At 43.6% G+C, this 14,041-nt stretch overlaps 1 pseudogene; it reads right to left on the minus strand.

Moving 5' to 3' along the window:
- Window positions 1–603: 603 nt before the first annotated feature.
- Window positions 604–12,893, minus strand: LOC133896946 (uncharacterized; annotated as a pseudogene).
- Window positions 12,894–14,041: the final 1,148 nt, after the last annotated feature.

Here is a 14,041-nt window from a genome sequence, read left to right on the forward strand (position 1 = left end):
TCTCTCGCAACAAAACACCCCAAGTAGTGCATCCCGCAAAGACCCAAATACCCACCTCTTCTAGAACAAAGCTAAAAACACCCACAACCGGCTTTTTTTTTTTTCAAAGGTACGTCTATTCCACTCTTTCCAGATTAAAAAAAAACAGCATAAACAATGATCGTAGGCCTTGTCTACTCATGGCTGCACCAGAATTTGTCGAGTTAACCAGTCTAGCTGTTCTTTATTTGAGCTGCGCTTGCTAAATTTGGTACCTACTCGAACTCTAGCTGACATGAGCCCTGCCCAGGGTTCGCAATGTCACCAGTGTTATTTCAGATACTATACGGAACATCTGGAAGGAGGGAAGCAGAATAACTTTTCAAGTAAACACAAAATCTGAGCGCGAGCTGACAAACATCATAATTGAAGATATCAACCAAAGAAGAAAACAGCCTTGCTCACAGCCAATCTAGTGTAGGCCGTGGTTCTTTTCTTTGTTGTTGCGTTGTCTTATCTTCCCTCGTAGTCTCTTTTGTGCTTGACGCCCTGAATGCTCTGGCCCTAGAGGTGGATGTTTGTAAAAACTTTCTATTCTCTTGTAAACTGATCAGCAGATCGCAAAAAGGAAAAGAAAACAGGGGAAAACATTTGCACACGTGATATTGCATATACACAATTGTGCAATTTGTTCAGCTACATTTTCCAAAAGAAAAGACACAACCATGAGGTTAGAATCATCAATATGTATAAGAGCAGAACCTATTATATGAATCCGATCTGTCCACAATGAACAGGGGAAGAAATGTGATATCCATCCTTGTAAATCATATTGGTCATTACATCCAATGGCTGATACCATACTTTGGCGGAAGCAAAAATCGTTTCAAAAAAAAATTGTCTCACTTATCCATTGGCTGTTATAGAATGCTCAGTGAGAAAAGAAAGATAGGATGAAAAAATAGGGGTAGCTCATTTGAAGTCTTGAACTATCAGTATCAAACACAAGCCAAGAGTAAAATTTACCTCAAGATACTGGGATAGGCTAGGTGAAGAATGGATAAGCCCTGTACCCAAATATGACAGTGCATACTCTTCTATATTCTCTAACCTGAAAATTTTGATAGTTAAACCATGTTGTCCATGAAAACCATCCCAATGTATTCTTGTCACTGTTAGTTCAATAGAAGCATACCTGTAAAGATAATTGACCATGCTGCCTCCGCTTTGTTGAATGCCCTTCTCCGACTGGTTGGCCATCCAGTTTATTCTGTCAACCATCTGCCAAAACTGCCATATTATGTAAGGCTGCCGAATTGTTTCAAATTGCTAAGCCTCTGATACGACTGACCAAAATTTTATACATAAAAATAGGATAAAATGTATTATATCAGCAAATAAAGTATCAGAATATGATATTTGATTGTGATTCTGCGAAAATTATTTGAAATTAATTTTTCTGGTATAACTAGACCAAGCAAAAAATTCTGGTTATGAACCCTGAAAACCCGTATCTGCTCCTCATCATCAATGTTTAAAACTGAACTTGTGATAGTGGCTAACTTACTGCTCAATTTTGCAAGTGGAAATTTGCAACAGCGTCAAGAGCATTTCCTCGCTTTTTCTCTCTGGCAAGATACCTATAGATTATAACAAAAGACTATCATCAGTTACAATTAACATACAGGGATCCACCTACTCAGAATATGAGCCATGCTAGCTCTTACGGTTGCTAGTCTTTTAATTTGTATTCTTGAGATGGCGCATACATTGGAAATAATGCTGTTGCATACCTTGCACACAAACGCATAAGAGGAGATTTTAACGCAGCAGATAGTTTGTCAGACTTTACCCACTGATTTGATTTCAGTAAGTCTTGCAATAGTTCAATTCCTTGTTTTCCATCAGTTTGGTCAATGCAGCAACAGTAACAGCACAGAGGATGAAAGATCGCGAAGCAACTTCTAGGCTCTTACCCTCTTTCTTTGTTGAATAGCCAAGATATTCACAACAAGATGTAACAGGTGTTGATGGATTACAGAACACAATGTGCATGTTTCCAAAATTAAAACATCCAAATTATTCAGAATTTGATGCATGTGGATTTATCAGGTACTAACTTCCATGTTGCAAAAAAAAAAAAGATACTAACTTCCAGAGCAGTAAAAAATATTTATTCAAAAAAGGATAAAACTAGGACAGTGCTGAAATCAGGTGAAGTTCAATTTGCCACATTTTCTCGGAATGGAACATACTGTTGTATTTTATGGAAATTTTAATGTGAGAAATCTCCTTCTGGGCCTCGAGTTCTGCTGCTGGCCCAGCCCTTTCTCGGTTTCGGCCCAGGCCCGTATGCTCTCTGTATTTATACCGGCTGCTAGGGTTTCGGAATATTCAGAAGAAAAAGAAAAAGGGAAGGGATAAGGGAGCTCGGGCGATGGGGCTGGCGGCGGCCGGTGCTCTCTCCGAATCCTGCGGGATGTGCTCGGCTGGAGTTGCGCCTGCTGCCGTTGGAGGCCGGATCCGATTGGAATCGCTTGGTCCATGGGGGCGCGGCTGCATCGGAGGGGTTTTGATCCCTGTGATGTTTGTGCTCCTTCAACCCTATATCTATCTCCCCCCTTTCTTCTATGGGGCAGCAGAGAAGAGATTGACTCACATATTTTGCTTTCCCTTCCTTGTTTTTGCTTCTCGGCTGTGCACTGGTGTTGAGCTCGAGCTGCTGTTGAGCTTTGGCCGGTGCGGCTGGTGCTGGGAAGTGGGAATCTGGTGGTATTCAGAGCTGCAGTGCCGAGGTTTGTCCACACGTGCCGTCGCAGTGTGGTAGGGCTTTGTATCTCCGATCTCCTCTCCCTCCGGCAACGGCGGGTGATAGGTTTTCTGGGACAGCGGCTGAAGAGCCGTGCCTAGCCTCTGTTATTCATGCTTTTGATTGCATCTCTCTGTGAGTATACTTTTTCTTCTTCTTTGATCTGATCAGAGGCTTGGGTTTAGTTCAATGATGATTATCTGCATTGAAAATTGTAGAGTAGTCTAAGCAAAGTAGCTTCAGACGTGTATGTGATGTTTTAGATCAGTGCTGCTGCTTATTCAGACCATTATTGTTGCTATATCTGGTATATAGTCTATGATATGTTGATTCAGATCATTCTTATGGCTATATTTGGTCCCTGGTCCTTCTGAAATGCTAGTTCAGTATATTGTGGAGTTGGTACTGTTTTGTAGATGGTATGATCTGATTAAAGGACTTCTGGAGGTCTGATTTTGACTCTTTCAGCAGCACTGTTTGTATCTGTCCATACTTTGAATTCACTGATATACATGTTCTGAAGCTAGTTGAGGCTTAGATTAAACTCAATTTGATGATATGCAATTTTGCAATGTTTAGGGAGCAGGTTCTTTGAGACCTGGAGCCAAGTGTTGCAAAATTAAATCTGAGAACAATGTTATTCTTTATTACCTGTCCTCCCTGTTCAGTTTCAGCAGCTAAAGTTCACATGATTAGTACTTGTTTATCTGTTATATTGCAGTACCACTTTGTGCTATCATGTGTTTTGGAGTCCTGTTGTTTACCAATAGCTCTTTCCTTTATGGAATATTGATATATATGCTCATATATTCGCACTATTCTCAACAATCCAGAAAACCTATTAGTGCTTCAGTAATGGCTAGTTCCTCCTCCTCTGTTCTCCCTCCGTCATCCTCGGATGCAATCAAGCCTGAGAGCTTTGATGGGACTGGCTTTAAGCGCTGGCAAGCCCGTACGAGGCTGTGGTTAATGGAGCTCGGTTTGTTCTGGGTTCTCTCTGAAGAGCCGCCCGCCCCTCAAGGGGAAGCCGTGCTAGACGAGGTCGAAAGAACGCGTCTCGACGCGTTACGGGCCCGTTGGGAGAAGGCGAATGCCTCAGCTCTGGCACGTCTCTTGGCCGTCCTGTCGAACAGGCTGTTTGATATCTATGTTGGTTTCGGGGAAGCGCGGAAAGTGTGGATGGAACTGAATGACAAGTATGCAGAAAGCGATAACGGCAACGAATCCTTTATGGTGGCAAGCTATCTGAACTTTCGTATGGGAGATGGCAGATCAGTCATGGAACAAATCCACGAGTTACAGCTGATCGTGCGGGACTTAGGCCAGTACGGCTGCGTCCTCCCTGAGAACTTTCAGGTTAATGCCATACTGGCCAAGCTGCCTACTTCTTGGCGTGACTTCGTCACTGCATGTCGGCACTTAAAGCAGCGGTTGACTCTTAATGAGCTCATTGCTACTATAAATGTCGAAGAGAAGTCAAAGGCAGGCTATGGTGGGGTAAAGGCGCCCGCTCAAGCTAATCTTGTCGAGCACAAGAACCATATTGGGAAGAATGTGAAGAAAGAAAAGGTCAAGCCTGGTTATTCCGGACCGAAGACTAATGTTATGAAAAAGAAGAAAAAGCCTGAGATCGTCTGCTACGTCTGCGGTGGGTTGGATCACAAAGCCATCAGATGCCGCGACCGCAAAGGCAAGGGGCCGACACCTGACCAGCAAAAGGTTGCCAAAGCCCAAGTGCATGTGGCAGTTGCAACAGCCGATGTCTCCGGCAAAAGCGACTCCACTACTGGGTATGTACCTGAGGCCTTTATGGCAAATTCACTAGTTAGTTGGTGGGTTGATACAGGTGCAACGAGGTATATTTGTGCTGATCAGACATGTTTTACTTCTCTTCAGGGCGCAGATGGTGGATCCGTACTGATGGGGAACGGGGTCTCGGCAGCAGTACGCAGAGTAGGACAAGTAAGCCTGAAGTTGACTTCCGGCAAGACTCTTGTCCTGAAGGACGTGCTGTTTGTTCCTGCCATGACCCGCAATCTACTCAGTGGATCGATGCTGTGCCGGCAAGGAATAAAATTAGTCTTCGAGTCGAATAAAGTAGTGATGACCAGGTGTGGGTCGTTTGTAGGGAAAGGCTATGATTGCGGAGGCATGTTCCGCATTTCTATTCTTGATAGCTCTGCAAACATTTTCTATTCTTCTTATTCTAATAAGAACATTGATATTTGACATTCTCGCTTGTGTCATGTTAATAATGAAGCAATTGTGCGTTTGAGCAAGATGGATCTTATTCCTTCATATAAATTTGATAAGAGCCATAAGTGCGAGGTGTGTGTGCAAGCTAAGCAACCCCGTAAACCGTTTCATACGGTCGAGGGGAGAAGTATCTCGCCACTTGAGCTGATCCATTCTGATCTCTGTGAAATGAATGGAATTCTAACCAAGGGTGGCAAAAGATACTTTTTTACTCTCATAGACGATGCCACTAGGTTCTGCTATATCTATTTGCTGAGAACAAAGAATGAAGCCTTAGAATACTTCAAAATCTATAAGGCCGAGGTGGAAAACCAGCTGGGGAAGACAATAAAGAGACTGAGGTCTGACAGAGGTGGGGAATATATTCCCAAGGACTTCTCCGAATTCTGTGAAGAAAGTGGCATAATCCATGAATTTACGCCACCATACTCACCTCAGGCCAACGGAGTAGCTGAAAGAAAGAACCGAACTGTTTGTGACTTGGTAAACACCTTGTTACAAAGTTCTGGTATGGCTAACTCATGGTGGGGTGAGGCTGTTCTCACAGTAAACTATGTCCTGAACAGGGTTGCTCCTCGAAATCGAGAGGTGACTCCTTATGAAGGATGGAAGGGGAGGAAACCGAATCTGTCCTATCTTCGCACATGGGGATGTTTAGCCAAAGTTCATGTTCCCCTGCCGAAGAAAAGGAAATTAGGACCAAAGACTGTCGACTGTGTCTTCCTAGGATATGCACATCAGAGCACAGCTTATAGATTCCTGGTGGTCCATTCCGAGGTCTCAGACATTGCCGTTAACTCGATAATAGAGTCTCGGGATGTGACATTCTTTGAGCACATCTTTCCGATGCGAGCAAAGGAGATTAGTTCCCACGATTTTTCAGTTGATCACCATGTTCCTCAGAGTGTTGATGACACGATTCCTGATCTGGAGCCTAGGAGGAGCAAGAGGCAAAGAACGGGAAAATCACTAGGAGATGACTTTGTCACCTATGTCGTGGATGATGAACCACGAAACCTTTCAGAGGCATACGCTTCTCTAGAAGCGGAGTACTGGAAGGAAGCAGTCCGTAGTGAGATGGATTCGATCATCACTAACGGAACCTGGGAGTTAGCTGACCTCCCAGTTGGATGCAAGCCGGTCGGCTGCAAATGGATCTTTAAGAGGAAGCGGAGACCCGATGGTACCATAGAAAAGTACAAGGCCCGATTAGTGGCTAAGGGTTTTACGCAAAAGGAAGGAGAGGATTACTTCGATACTTATTCTCCTGTAGCCAGATTACCTACTATCCGTGTGCTCTTAGCACTGGCAGCCTCGCATAATCTCCTTGTGCATCAGATGGATGTCAAGACCGCTTTCCTTAATGGAGAGCTGGATGAGGAGATTTATATGCAACAGCCAGATGGATTCATGGTAACAGGACATGAGCGTAAAGTATGCAGGCTAATCAAATCACTGTATGGTCTCAAACAGGCCCCTAAGCAATGGCATGAAAAGTTTGATAATACACTGACTTCAGTCGGCTTCTGTGTCAATGAAGCCGATAAGTGCGTGTATTATCGCTATGGTGGGGGTCGAGGTGTCATTCTGTGTCTATACGTGGATGACATATTGCTATTTGGGACAGATATAGAAATGATTAACCAGACTAAGTCTTTCCTATCTCAGAACTTCGATATGAAGGATCTGGGAGAAGCTGATGTAATTCTAAACATCAAGCTCCTGAAGGGCGAGAATGGGATAACTCTCAGTCAATCCCATTATGTGGATAAGGTGCTTACACGTTTTGGTATGATAGACTGTAAGTCTGTAGCCACGCCCTATGATCCAAATACTAAGCTGAAGAAAAATGTAGGCTATGGAAAAGACCAGTTAAAGTATTCGCAGGTGATAGGTTCTCTTATGTACTTGGCCAGTGCAACTAGGCCTGACATCTCATATGCGGTATGCAGGTTGAGTCGTTATACGTCCAACCCAAGAGATGATCATTGGATAGCACTGGAAAGGATTCTCAAGTATCTGAAGGGGACAAAGAACCTTGCAATTCACTACTCTGGCCATCCTGCAGTCATAGAGGGATTCAGTGATTCCAACTGGATCAGTGACTCGGATGACATGAAGGCTACGAGTGGGTATGTGTTCACTCTAGCAGGCGGAGCAGTGTCGTGGAGGTCATCTAAACAGACCATCCTTACTCACTCCACGATGGAGGCTGAACTAGTGGCGCTAGATTCAGCAGCTGTAGAGGCAGAATGGATTAGAGAACTCCTTTCTGACCTGCCGATATTGGATAAACCAATTCCGGCTGTTCTCACCTACTGCGATAATCAAACCGTTCTGGTTAAGGTGAAGAGTAGGAAGGACAATATGAAGTCTTCGAAGCATATAAAACGGCGACTTAAGTCGCTAAGGCATGCACTAGAGACGGGTATAATCGCTGTGGATTATATTCAGTCTGAAAGGAATCTTGCTGATCCTTTCACAAAAGGAATGGCTAGAACAGTCATTCAGGCAGCATCAAGAGGAATGGGTTTATTACCCACCGATAATGTTCACACCGGCAGTAACCTATCCTAGGAGATCGGAGATCCCGTGAACTAAGCTCTAGGATAACAAGCTGTGTGAATATGAGAGCAATTTGATCCCATTTGCTGCATTGCTCTTCTGTAGGAGAGGGTGAGCCGCTGGCTCTTAATGAATTCGATGTCCAAGAGCATCAGATGTCGTCCTACAGGACATCTGGGAGAATTCACCTATGTAAGTGTGGTTGTGTGGTCGCAACAATAGAGAAGACGGGTACTTCTCTAAATAACACTTATGAATAAAGGTACTCGGACATGACCATAAAGTCCAACCCGAGAACTAAAGGCTTAGCAGCCTAGTACAGTGTGTCATTTGAATGGAAGCTCTTACTCCAAGGTAGAGGATCAAGGTGTATTCCTCCTCTATCTGTTTGAGTCAAAATTTATGTGACTAGGGATTGTGTTCAAACCCGAAAGGTACACTTTCCTCAAATCCTGTATATAAAACCGGATACTTCCAACATTAAAATTTTGGTGGGGATTGTTGTATTTTATGGAAATTTTAATGTGAGAAATCTCCTTCTGGGCCTCAAGTTCTGCTGCTGGCCCAGCCCTTTCTCGGTTTCGGCCCAGGCCCGTATGCTCTCTGTATTTATACCGGCTGCTAGGGTTTCAGAATATTCAGAAGAAAAAGAAAAGGGGAAGGGATAAGGGAGCTCGGGCGATGGGGCTGGCGGCGGCCGGTGCTCTCTCCGAATCCTGCGGGATGTGCTCGGCTGGAGTTGCGCCTGCTGCCGTTGGAGGCCGGATCCGATTGGAATCGCTTGGTCCATGGGGGCGCGGCTGCATCGGAGGGGTTCTGATCCCTGTGATGTTTGTGCTCCTTCAACCCTATATCTATCTCCCCCCTTTCTTCTATGGGGCAGCAGAGAAGAGATTGACTCACATATTTTGCTTTCCCTTCCTTGTTTTTGCTTCTCGGCTGTGCACTGGTGTTGAGCTCGAGCTGCTGTTGAGCTTTGGCCGGTGCGGCTGGTGCTGGGAAGTGGGAATCTGGTGGTATTCAGAGCTGCAGTGCCGAGGTTTGTCCACACGTGCCGTCGCAGTGTGGTAGGGCTTTGTATCTCCGATCTCCTCTCCCTCCGGCAACGGCGGGTGATAGGTTTTCTGGGACAGCGGCTGAAGAGCCGTGCCTAGCCTCTGTTATTCATGCTTTTGATTGCATCTCTCTGTGAGTATACTTTTTCTTCTTCTTTGATCTGATCAGAGGCTTGGGTTTAGTTCAATGATGATTATCTGCATTGAAAATTGTAGAGTAGTCTAAGCAAAGTAGCTTCAGACGTGTATGTGATGTTTTAGATCAGTGCTGCTGCTTATTCAGACCATTATTGTTGCTATATCTGGTATATAGTCTATGATATGTTGATTCAGATCATTCTTATGGCTATATTTGGTCCCTGGTCCTTCTGAAATGCTAGTTCAGTATATTGTGGAGTTGGTACTGTTTTGTAGATGGTATGATCTGATTAAAGGACTTCTGGAGGTCTGATTTTGACTCTTTCAGCAGCACTGTTTGTATCTGTCCATACTTTGAATTCACTGATATACATGTTCTGAAGCTAGTTGAGGCTTAGATTAAACTCAATTTGATGATATGCAATTTTGCAATGTTTAGGGAGCAGGTTCTTTGAGACCTGGAGCCAAGTGTTGCAAAATTAAATCTGAGAACAATGTTATTCTTTATTACCTGTCCTCCCTGTTCAGTTTCAGCAGCTAAAGTTCACATGATTAGTACTTGTTTATCTGTTATATTGCAGTACCACTTTGTGCTATCATGTGTTTTGGAGTCCTGTTGTTTACCAATAGCTCTTTCCTTTATGGAATATTGATATATATGCTCATATATTCGCACTATTCTCAACACATACATGGCATCATGTATCATCTTCTCTTCATCGGGGAGAAGGATGGATTCTCTGAAAGTAGAACTAGCTCCTCCTAATAAATTGCCCTCTTGCGACTGTCTCTGCTAATTTTATTTGGGAGGCCAGCTTAGCAACAAGCCATTGCAAGAAACCTGGGATTGGGCTAAGTTCTCAAAAATCTGCATGAAGTGCCAACAAAGCATATGATATTTGATGTACCAGTAAACATAGCTAACAGCTTAACACGAACTTAGTAAGCATCATGAGTACCTATTACGATTAGTGCTACACTGATTTTTTAGGAAACAATTAATGCTACATTTTTTTATGAAACAATTAGTGCACACTCAGAGAAGCACACAGCTATTGCATTTCCAGAAATTTAGTATAGAATGAAAATAAGAATGAAAATGAGTGTATAACAATGATGATCAATGACAGATTTCAGAAGTGGTACCTGTACTGAAGGCATATCTCTTCTCAACATGTCAATCACACGCTTGAGAAGAAACTTTCCCAGATTAATATCTGATAAGCCAGGCTGAAAATATTAATAGACAATCAGTTCCAGGCACCAGTTTCTTGGTCATTCTAGTGCCTACCACAGTACTTTATTTACCTGGGTTACAAATTATAATCTTTAGTATCTTTGTTTACCTGGGTTGACGATATTGACTAAAAGAGTGCACAGCTGGCTTCACAACTGGTGAACTTATGAAACTAGATATCCTCATTTTTTCATGTACTACTTGGTAGATTAGGTTCGGTTGTGGCATCACCGGTAGGCATTAATACTCTAGAAGTGCAGCAAAACAAGAATTAGCAACCAAACAGTCAATCAAACCTGGTGTTGCTGGATGGAAGTACCCAAAGCAACGGCGGCCAACACGCAACCTTCTCTTCAAGTCTATCAGATTCCTGATTGGATGCACAGACTACAAAAAAAAATGTAAACAAAATCATCAGCTAAACTGCCACAGTGCACATTGAACACTTCAGTACATCTTCTGTGCTAAATAAAGTGAACAGGGAGTTGGACACTAACTTCACACGCCACAATCTTCTCTAGAAAGGAGGCCCGATCATCCCAGGTTATCTGATGGAGCGTCAGCGCGGCAGGGCTGAGCCAAGTCGAGCTTCTCCTTCAAGTACGAGTCTAGGGCGCGCAGCGCTGGAGCGTTCTCCTCCCTGCATTGCAAATTTGCAAACGCCAAAACACCTTAAACCTTAAACCCCCTCGCGTGCCTAGTGGCAACAGCAGCACAGCATGGCAATGGCAGTGTTGATAGCAATCTCACCCCAGCAAGGCGAGGAGTTCGGAGCGGAGCACGGCGAGGAGCTTGAGCCCTCCGGGATGCGCGTTCATGGCCTCGAGGAACCCGGCGTACCTGGGCCGGAGCGCGTCCCGGAGCCCCCACTCCATCCGGTACAGCACCGCCGTGGCGCCTTCCTCCGCCTCACCCTCGGCTAGGGATGAAAACGGAAACATATATATCGGTTTTGGGGGCTCATTTTGAAAAGTTTCGACCGTAGCAGCTGGGAATGATATACTGAAAAAATAAAAATGAAAATGATATTACGTCAAGGAAATGGAAGTGGAAATGATTTTGAGCTCTTTGGATCGTTTTCAGGTTTTTCCGTATTTAGCCGGTAATTATTGTATTTTAAGCCCAGTAATTATCGTTTTTCACCCTCATATCTGAAGGCCCACATCCACAAGCAGCCCAACCCATATAAATCTATGTCAAGTCTAAACTATTATGTGTCTATGTTAAGTCTAAACTAAAAACTATATGTAATATGTCTATCTCGTTGGATGTTAGCATGTTGCGATGTTCTGGTGTCTGATTGTATACTTCAGTACTTATGTGTTTATTTGACCTGTCATAAGTCGAACATGTATGGTATTATTACTTAAGTTAAATATTTGATATTATCCTTGTAGTGTGTTTGTGTGTAATCATCGATCAATTGACTTGATCCTATACATGGTGCATGGGCGTGATTGCGAGTAGCGTTACGCCGGTGTTTATCGTTCTATAATTTTAATTCCCGATCGATACCGGCTTGTTTCCGTTCCGACAATATTGTTATCGATGTTCCCGTAATATCGACGCCGTATTTATTTCCGGCACTATCGTTTTCGATTTTGCTTTTGAGAAAAAAATATGAAAGTGGAAATGATGGAAGCTTCTTTCGATCATTTCCGACCGTTTTCATCCCTACCCTCGCCTGCCGCCACGGCGGAAGCGACGCTCATGTACTGACGCATCAGGTCGAGGACACGGGCGCTGGGCATGTCGTAATCGGCGGCAAGGGAGCGGAGGACCTCGCGGTGACCGTCGTGGTCGAGGAAGCTGTACCCGTCAGAGAAGCGATCGAGCGCAGCGGGGGGCGGGGAGGCCGTGGAGGCAGAGGCGTGGAGCCAATGGTGGACGGAGGCGGCGAGCTGGGCGGCGGGGTCGGTGTCAGCGGGTGGTCCTACTAATATAATAAAATATCACTAAAAAATATTATTATATGTAAATATACTTTAATTAAAGATAATATATATGATATTTTTAATTATTTTATTATAAATATAATTGCAAACAAAATTTTAAATTATCATGTCTTGAATATTATAACATGAATATAAACAACAAAGTGTGTAGCCCGAATTGATGCTCTCATCGTTTCCCAACTTGTCACCGGTAAGTATTTTAAGATTGCTTATAGCAATTACTCGTGAGGAGGCGACGTAAACTATGAGAGAGAGCCAAATTAGGAAGATAGATTCCAACATATTTATGACTTACGGCAACCAAACACAAAACACTATTTTGGTAACAAAATTGATTATTAAGCTCTGGCATTCAGATTTAGCATTAACATGGATTCCTGAAAAAGAAAACAAAATTAAGATGGTTGGACGATCATGTTAGTATTTGTTTCATAATTATGGCAAAACATACCTTTTTCTTGATCGTTGCAGACAAATCCACTTCTTCCAAATTCCTTCTTTTATGATTTGTTGTTTGTTTGCAGTATGAAACAAATATATTGAGAATTTTTAGCATATATTGAGATGTTTTAGGATAATAAGTGTTAGGCCCATATTAACTCATCTCATAGCTATATATATATATATCCACCTTAATGACCTGATCAAGCTCTTTAATCCTCAAGGTTAGTAATATAGGATCATAGCAAGGTTTAAGGTTAGGTTAGACTAATCTAATCTACCCATGGTCAAATTTTTTTCTTCTTCGTCGGTCCTTTATTCTGGCCTGTGGCCCGTCATCGCCGCTGGACCTTCCTCGTCTCTCGTTGTGGTTCCGCCCCCGCCACCGTCGTATTGCTGCTACCTGTCACCGTCACCCTCAATCTCGTCGCCGTCGTGTTGTTGTGGTCCATCCCCATCACGGATCTGCCCCTGTCACCGCCGTTCTATTGTGACTCGTCGTCTACATCCTCAATCATACCACCCATCGCATGCTGTTACGACCCATACGGCATCACCTGTCGTGAATCAGACCTACTGCCGCCATGTTCGCTATCGCAGATCTGACTCGTTGCGCCATTTTTGGCCGCCACTGTGTCTGCCGTCGTGGATCTAGCCCGCCCATGCGCGCCTTTGCTTCGCCAGTCGCGGATCCAACCATCGCGACCTCACTGGTCGCTTGCCTGGAGGTCCGCCTGCTCGCCTGGAGGTTTGCTTGTCCACCCGCTCGCATGGAGGTCTGTTCCACCCGCCTGGCCTGGTGATTTGTCCGCCTAGAGAAGAACAAAGGTGCTGCTGGTATAGAGGAGATCTGTGTCTATTCCTCCATCCATTGTTATTGTTGGTAACTTCTCTATTGCAACATGAGTCTTTTCAGTACTTCAATCATGTCGCAGCTTAATGCCATTGCTATCAATATCACTCTTGATGGTCACAATTATCAGGAGTGGGCTTTTTCAGTAGAGACTGCATTAAGGGGTTATGGTCTAGCTTTTTACTTAACTAAAGATCCACATGTTTGTAAGTCTGATGGTACTAATGCTGCTGATATAAAAAACATGGCAAATTAATGATGGAAAAGTGATGGCTGCCATTGTTAATAGTACTAATCAATCTATGCTTATGAGTCTTTATAAGTTTAAGATAGCCAAGGCCATGTGGTCTTCTATGTAGCGGTGCTATGTACAGGACAGTGATGCTCTTTTGCATACTCTCATGCAACAAATGCATATAATTGAATAGAATGATATGTCTATTGATGAGTATCACTTTGCTTTTGATCATTTATTGGGCCCTTTGATCTCTATGGTACCTCAGTGCACATCAAAGGAATGTACAACACACACATTTATTGAAAAGTTCTTCACATATCGCTTTGTCATAGGGGTAAGGGCGAAATTTGAATCCATTCGTACAAGGTTGCTTCACAATTCTTCTACTCTAACTTCTTCCTTCGCCAAGTGACATCATCATTTTGATCAATGTGGGTCTCGCTTATCTACATTAATAAATAAAGGTTGTTAGGTCATACATTTATTGAGCCTAGCTTTCATTGTAAGGGTTGCAA

This window comes from Phragmites australis, chromosome 17, assembly GCF_958298935.1.
Source record: "Phragmites australis chromosome 17, lpPhrAust1.1, whole genome shotgun sequence".
Classification (NCBI taxonomy): Eukaryota; Viridiplantae; Streptophyta; class Magnoliopsida; order Poales; family Poaceae; genus Phragmites; species Phragmites australis.